This window comes from Haemaphysalis longicornis, unplaced genomic scaffold, assembly GCF_048455015.1.
Source record: "Haemaphysalis longicornis isolate Haplotype H1 unplaced genomic scaffold, Haemaphysalis longicornis Haplotype H1 scaffold_5, whole genome shotgun sequence".
NCBI lineage: Eukaryota > Metazoa > Arthropoda > Arachnida > Ixodida > Ixodidae > Haemaphysalis > Haemaphysalis longicornis.
Window position 1 is genome coordinate 41,747,998 of NW_027526385.1, and position 7,092 is coordinate 41,755,089.

Sequence of the window (7,092 nt, forward strand, 5' to 3'; positions counted from 1 at the left end):
GGTGTCAAGCTTGCTGGGGTGGGTGCTTACCTATGTGTTGCATTTCTTGGTGCTCTTGTGGGATGCGGATGTGTGTAACTGATGCAAGCTCAGTGTATCATGCGGTATGGGATGTTGTTAACAGAAAAACCTAACCTTCCGATAAGAAGTGCTCAGTAAAGCTGGCACTACACCATACGTCTACTACTGCCGTTTGTGGGGATCCTAGCGCCCGAGCCATTGCGCGATCGCTAGGTTTGTGCCGTTGCGCGGCACTTTTCCCCTCTCTCCCCGCAATGCCGGCTCGTCTCGGCGCCACCGTGTAGAGCCGAACCGTCTTCTCAAACTCCTGCCTGAGGTGAAGGCTGCAGCGACCGTTGCGGCTATAAAACACTGTCACGCAGCGGGCGCTCCGCCCTGGTAGCGGAGCTAACCTCGCCTCATTGGTCCGTTTGAACGATGCCCGAACCTCACTCTCGCCGGGACGCGAACGCGCTCCCGGCGCGGTGGTCCATTTGAAGGAAACGCTTCGAGGACGCCGAAGGCGTTGGCCGAAGGTAGGTGACGCTTTCTTTACCAGCCGGCTGCAACTCTGGGGCGCCGGCGAAAGCCCACCAGCCCTCCTGGCTGCCGGCCCGTGCCTCTGTTCCTGTTGTCCCTACGCTTGCATATAGTAAGGCCGTACCTACCACTCGACTTTTTTTGTATTTATTGCCTGTCTTCGACAATTCACAACAGATTACATCTCAACATTGCAAATATGTACACATACTAGAGGTGGAGTTGCCAGCCACTACAGGGCTGACTTTGTCCCTTTAAAATGCCCTCATATTGATTAGTTGCTCTATTTGCGGCAGCCAATCAGGTAGTTCCTGGTGGAACTTAATAACTTCAACAAATCGCCCAATGCTCTATTTGAAATACTCCCTTGCACGTCGCGCATCAACATCATCGTACAACCTTGCTGTACGAGAGCGCCATATACTATGGAAACCCAGTGCCATGACTAAATCGTAAGGCACTCCATCCTCATTGTCTATTGCAAGGAAACGTATACCGTGAGGATCTAGTGGAAAATCTTTGCGTAATGTCCTCTGTAGCACATCCCAAAAATATACTCCCTCCCAACAATGCAAAAATACATGATCTATTGCCTCGGGGGATTTACAACTAAAACAATCTTTCCCCTATGGTACGAATAACCCCCTTTTTTCCATAAATGTTCGTACTAATAATGTTCCTGTATGTAACCTAACATAAAGGATTTGACCCCTGGTTGAATCTGCATTCTTACCCTCGTAAGCACATCGCTACCGGGCCTTCCTACCACTCGACGTACACGCCGTGTGGTACGCGCCTGGGAGCGAATGGGCCGCATTCTTCCTCGCTGCTGCGAGCCGATCTGGCCAGCACGGCGATGCGGACGCACAACAGTTGCGCCGCGCCCCGGATTTTTCCCTGACTGAGGAGCCCACTGGCTCTGCGCTGACGACGCGCGCACACTTGCGCGTGGTGCCCCATCGCCCCTATCACCTAAAGAGAAGTATGTACCTGTACTGTAAATTATGTAATTGGGACGTTGATGTAAAATAAACGTCTTCCATCCGCACCCTGGGCATTTTCCTTTGTCGCCCCCTACTCCACCTGCCCAACAGAGGCGGTGTTGAGTTGACGCGACGGCGTTTCAGTATCTCGAGCGTGCTCAACTAGCTCGAACCCACGGTGGTTCCTCGCAGTGTGCATGAGTGCCTACCTTGTGCAATGCTAGGGTTATGCATATTGTGAGGTAGAGAGGCCACACGTTGCATGTTGTGCCTACGTATCGCTCGCACTGATACGTGTATTTTAGAGAAAATAATGGTTCCCGATGCAGTTACTGCTTGGAATAGGAGCCGCCGCGGTGGCTCAGTGGGTAAGGCGTTGCGCTGCTGAACACGAGGTCGCGGGCGGCCGCTTTTGTGATGGAGGCGAAAAGCAAAAATGCCTATGTGTACGAGATTTCGGCGCACGTTAAAGATCCCCAGGTGGTCAAAATTAATCCGGAACCCTCCACTACGGCGCACCTCATCGCCTGCGTTGCGTCAGTGCGTTAAACCCAACAATCAATCAAAGCTTGGAACAGGACAGCGCTGTCCACCCGAGCAAATAATAAGACGGATTATATCTTAAGGGGGGCCATGCAGACAAAAGACAAGTTTGGTTCCTTCGAAAGATGGCCTCGTTAGAATCATACTGACACCAGTTTTAATGTAAACTTTGCTCAGGTAAGCTACATATTCAGGAGAAAAAAGAATTACCATGCGACCCACTTGCTCATTTCCCGCAACAGAATTCCTGATGTCATTTGTGCCAGCTCTGTGATTGGCTCAGGCCGGCCAAAGCAACCACAAATTAGGCAGGGCTTATAAGCTTGCCGAACGAGCTATTTGTGCTTACATTTAGGACAAATTCTTCTTATAGCAAGAAAAATAGTGGAGTGAATAGTGGAAGTTATGAAAGTACAAGTACCGATGTGTACTGCCGTTGGTACTGCGCGCACTATGCTTGTTTTAGCTGCACAGCACTGCGGCAAATGGGGGTTAACGTTTGCGGGCTGTACTACATACGAGCATAAATGAAAGTTGTTGCATTTTATATTTATTACCAGGTTACTTACAAATTACGGAGTTTTTAATATGCTAGTGAACTTAAATGTTGCAGTTCGAGATTGCGAAAATACGAGCGCCACTAGGAGTGGAAAACGAGAACCGCGCCTTTCTACTTCGCACCGCTGAAAAGGGGCGTTTCTTGTCGCGCCCACAGGTATGCTACGATCCACGGTGTTCCGAGGGCCGTTTTTTTCACCGTAAAGTTCGTTTCATCGAAACAGACGCATGAATGGATTCGCGCCGTCATCACAGATTGTGCTGTACTGAGTGGTGTCGAAATTCTTCACGCCAGGTCGCACAAAATTCTTTTGGATCCCGGCGGACGAAAGGTACGATTTGCATGCTGCTCGTTTTGCTTTCCTACGCTTGCACGAGATAGTAGGATGCGGTTGCAGCAGTAGCTTTATAGTTTAAGTGAGCATACACGTGCACTATTTATTTGTTACATTCTGATTGTCTTCTTTGACTCTTGAATTACGCATGAAATGCGCGGCAGAGCATTTGGTAATTTATCCAATGTCTACATTAGCTAGACACGTTTGTCTATACGTTAGTTATTAATTTAATGCGTTTCGATCGTGTGTTTTGCATTTTAGCGCAAGTGAATGCATGGTGTGCAGCAAAATGTATATGAGGCAACATACACAAAAACAAATGGAACAGTGTGAGCCTATCTGCACTTTTTTATTAGCTTTTGATTGCCTGCGTTTAGTTTGTTTTCGTAGCATGCGTTGCTGTTATTATATGAATAATATTGTGATTATTAGAATTATTATCAGTATTATTGTTATCGTTATTATCAGCCTATTTATGTCTACAGCTGGAGGAAGGCATCTCCCATACACTTCTGGCTCAAATGGTGGGTCCGTAGGTTCATATCGTGTTGTTAGCACTATGTTAACTAAGTAGTGACTACATAAATAATAAATTGCGTTTCATTTGTGTGTTCTGCACTTTCTCTTCACGTGAATCAACGAAACATAGCAGAATGAATTTGTAGCAATAAATACACAAACTAAGCAATTACTGTATATGTTTATAATAAAACCATAACCACACATCCGCCACTTATAATTTATAATTTAAGCTTCAGTTCCGTGCTTCGAGTTTCAGCTTGAAGTACAAGAACGATATATTCACAAAAACGAAGTTACAGCTATAAGTCGATAAATAATTAGACAATGCAGGCTTAACCTTTGCTAGTAATTTATTAGAGGTTTTTAAATAAGGTTTTTATGACCGGTTTACTGCAGGACCCGAGAAATACCTGAGGAATACATAGTGCGTGAAAGTATATATGCATGAATAATTGCTAGCGATTCTGGTGTGGGATGGCTGCTTTTGTCTGTAGAAATGTATTTTGGATTAAGAGGAAAGGTGAATCGTTGCCACCGAGCATTATGATCGCACGAACAGAAAAACGTATCCGCGTCTCTTAACAATAAAGGATGATTGTAATTTAAAATTTGCCTTTACGATTGGTGTTTTCACAAGTCGTCTTCGTAGCCAAAATCAATTTAAGAAAGAAAGATTCCTAATACATCAGATAACATTTATTTCGAATACAGATGCCAGTTTTCACTCAAAACTATGTTCGCCTGAAAGCGGCATTAAAGCTATACCCGGTTACAACTCAAGAACGGCACCACCTCATGTAGTGTATCACTCCGCCAAAGCGCCGGACCCGTGACGTCAGTGCGCGCGCGTTTTGAAAGGGGTTTGCTATGAATGCGTGATATCGTCTGCGTTGTCTCACGCAGTTTGTTTGTCGTTACTGGAGTCGTTTATAAGCATATGAAGTCCAAAAAATCACGGGAACGGCTCACGCCATGTTCAAAATATTCCCAGTAACGCCCTACTTGCGCCGCGCGGAGAAACATCCGGCTACGGTGATAAGGCACAGCGGCAACTTTCGGTGCCGTTCTTAAGTTGTAACCGGGTATAGTATTCATTCTAACCCAAATATACACGCGTGCTTGTTGATGTTCCAGATCTCGCGTTTGGCTCCAGTGTTGAGAAGGCAGGACCTGGCTCATTTACCACCTTGCCAGATCTACAGCAGCTACCGGCTGTGTCCTGCCAATTTCACCAGCAGAGACTACGTGGACCTTGGACAGACAAGGCACGGGACACATATGCACTGGCTGGATGCCTAGTTATTAGCACGCGGCCATGTGCCATACACTTTTGTTTGCGACTAAAAGCGCAAAATATCCAAGTTGTGTTTTTACTGTATGGATGGTACATTTAGGCAGTAAAAATTAAAATAACTGTACTCTTTATTCTTGTCTAGATTGTGTTTACTAATAAACCAAAACAACGTCGTACTTACAATAAGTGGTGCAAAAAGATGTGGACGCGCAAAACTTCATCAATCAGGACAACACAATTGCCCTTTTGATTCTGTGGCGGGTTGCGCAACAGGAACAAGGTGGTGCGCTGGCCATCTGAATATCTTCCACTCGCTCAATTTACCTTGCATGTGCGTCCCAATTGAATTTGGCGCTCAATTGCCTCCCCCTTTCCCCACCGCTCGGCTTTTTAGTCCTCATTAAGATGGCGTCTCCCAGTGCATGTCTGCAACGCGCCGCCATGTTTTTAGTACCGCCCCCAAATACTAGGGGTTTGTCCGGCGCTGAGAGCGAATTTCGCGTCCCATGTAAGGTATACACCATTTTCCTTGCTAGAGGTGGGCGCCGCCATTTGCTTTTTCTGACCAGACGCTAGCGCCGTCTATGAAGCGACCGCCAAAACCTCCGCGCTGGGCTGTTAAATGCGCCGTTCTTTGCGTGCGTCTGCTCGGTATCCGTGCATTACCGAGTGAACCGTAGTGGTTTGGCGTTAAGTTAGCGGTTGCAGTGCTTGTGTGTGTGTGTTCTGTTTTGTTTTCATCATCTGCGGACGGATTTTAGGTCCTAATTTGCTGCCAGAGCGGGAAATTCCGACCCCGGCTGTTGCGAGCAGCAGTAGCAGTGTGGTGGTGGTGCTCCGCAGTTCCGCGATGCAAACGTACCGGTATGGCACCGAGTGACATAGAAATCGATATCGGGGAGTAAATACGTGTTTTCAATGCCACCGTGCTTGTTACGTTCACCGATTAGTCATGTTTACGGAAGCGCGGACGTCGAATACGGAGCGCGCACAGCATATGTGGGTCACGGTGATCCGTGCTCGCGATGGACTTTCGACGAGGCGATTGCTACGCTGTTGACATTGCAATGCAATATAATCTTTCTTAACTAGACTTATGACGGTTACTGACGAAACGAAATTACCCGGGTGGAAAAATAACACGACCGCACAACCAGTCAAATTACTATTCGAAGGTTGAGCAAAAGGGTTGACGTTCAGGCGAGTTAATATTGGTTGATCATGATCGTGATCATGATTGACCTAACTCTGCGCAGCGCATGTGGCCTGTCGCTCGGAGCCCACCTTTGTGAAAGCGCTGCTTGCACCACAATTGCTTTACGCGACCAGCACTGTTTTGTAATTGTAATACTTTAGATTCCGTGGCAACGCAAAAGGATTAGAAGCTTTTCCTTTGGCCGCGTTGTGAACAGGTTGAGCTATTTTCCAAACGCAGCGTTCACGCGTATCTCGAGCTGCGTTTCCACATTTGGCTGCCTGCTTATCCTGCTATCGACCAGCAGTGTGCGGTGGAGAAAGTTATCCTTTCATATCGTTTGGCAGTGTAATGCGTTGGCCTGAAAAAAAGTAAACAAAACGCTGTGATTTTAAAGGTTAGATTAGATGAAAAGGGGATTGTTTAATTCCATCGGCTGTAATGACCAAACAATATGTGGTATTTTAAATTGACTACAAGGAACCAGAAGTCATTGTAGTGTTGTATTGTATCGGCGCTCGTGAAAGATCCCCAAGTGGTCAAACTTAACCCGCAGCCCTCCACTACGGCGTGCCTCATCACCCATGAAGCGTCGGGGCGTTAAACACCATAATGAATGAATGAATGAATCAATCAATCAATCAATCAACCAACCAATCAATGCTGAATTGTAAAGGATAAAGTTGCTTCTAACATTTCAGGGGGTTCCGTTCCCTGTCCCAGCTTTGCGTGTGATAAATGGATTCCACCGATATCTCAACTCGGTGTGCGTTGGGAAGCGATGCCGCAAAAACACGCCGCAACCGCACTGCATTTTCTCCAGGCAGTGTCGTGCACATGCGTGCTGTCAGCGACTGTTTCTCGCTTTCTCTGGTTGTTCAATAACCCACCACCGCGCAGTGCTGACCAAGCGACGTTTGCGCCTTGAACGGCATCGCAGCATTGGCTAAAACAGTTGAAAGTTCCGCAAAAACTAAGCACATGGTGCGAAATACTCCTGAACTACGCAGCGGAGCACACCGCGCCGAGCGATGTTAGCAGCCCAGCGCGCTCAGGCAACGCTGGTCGGCCGCCGAGAGAACTGGTTTGAGAGTATTTTCCTCCTTTCCCGGCTGCTTA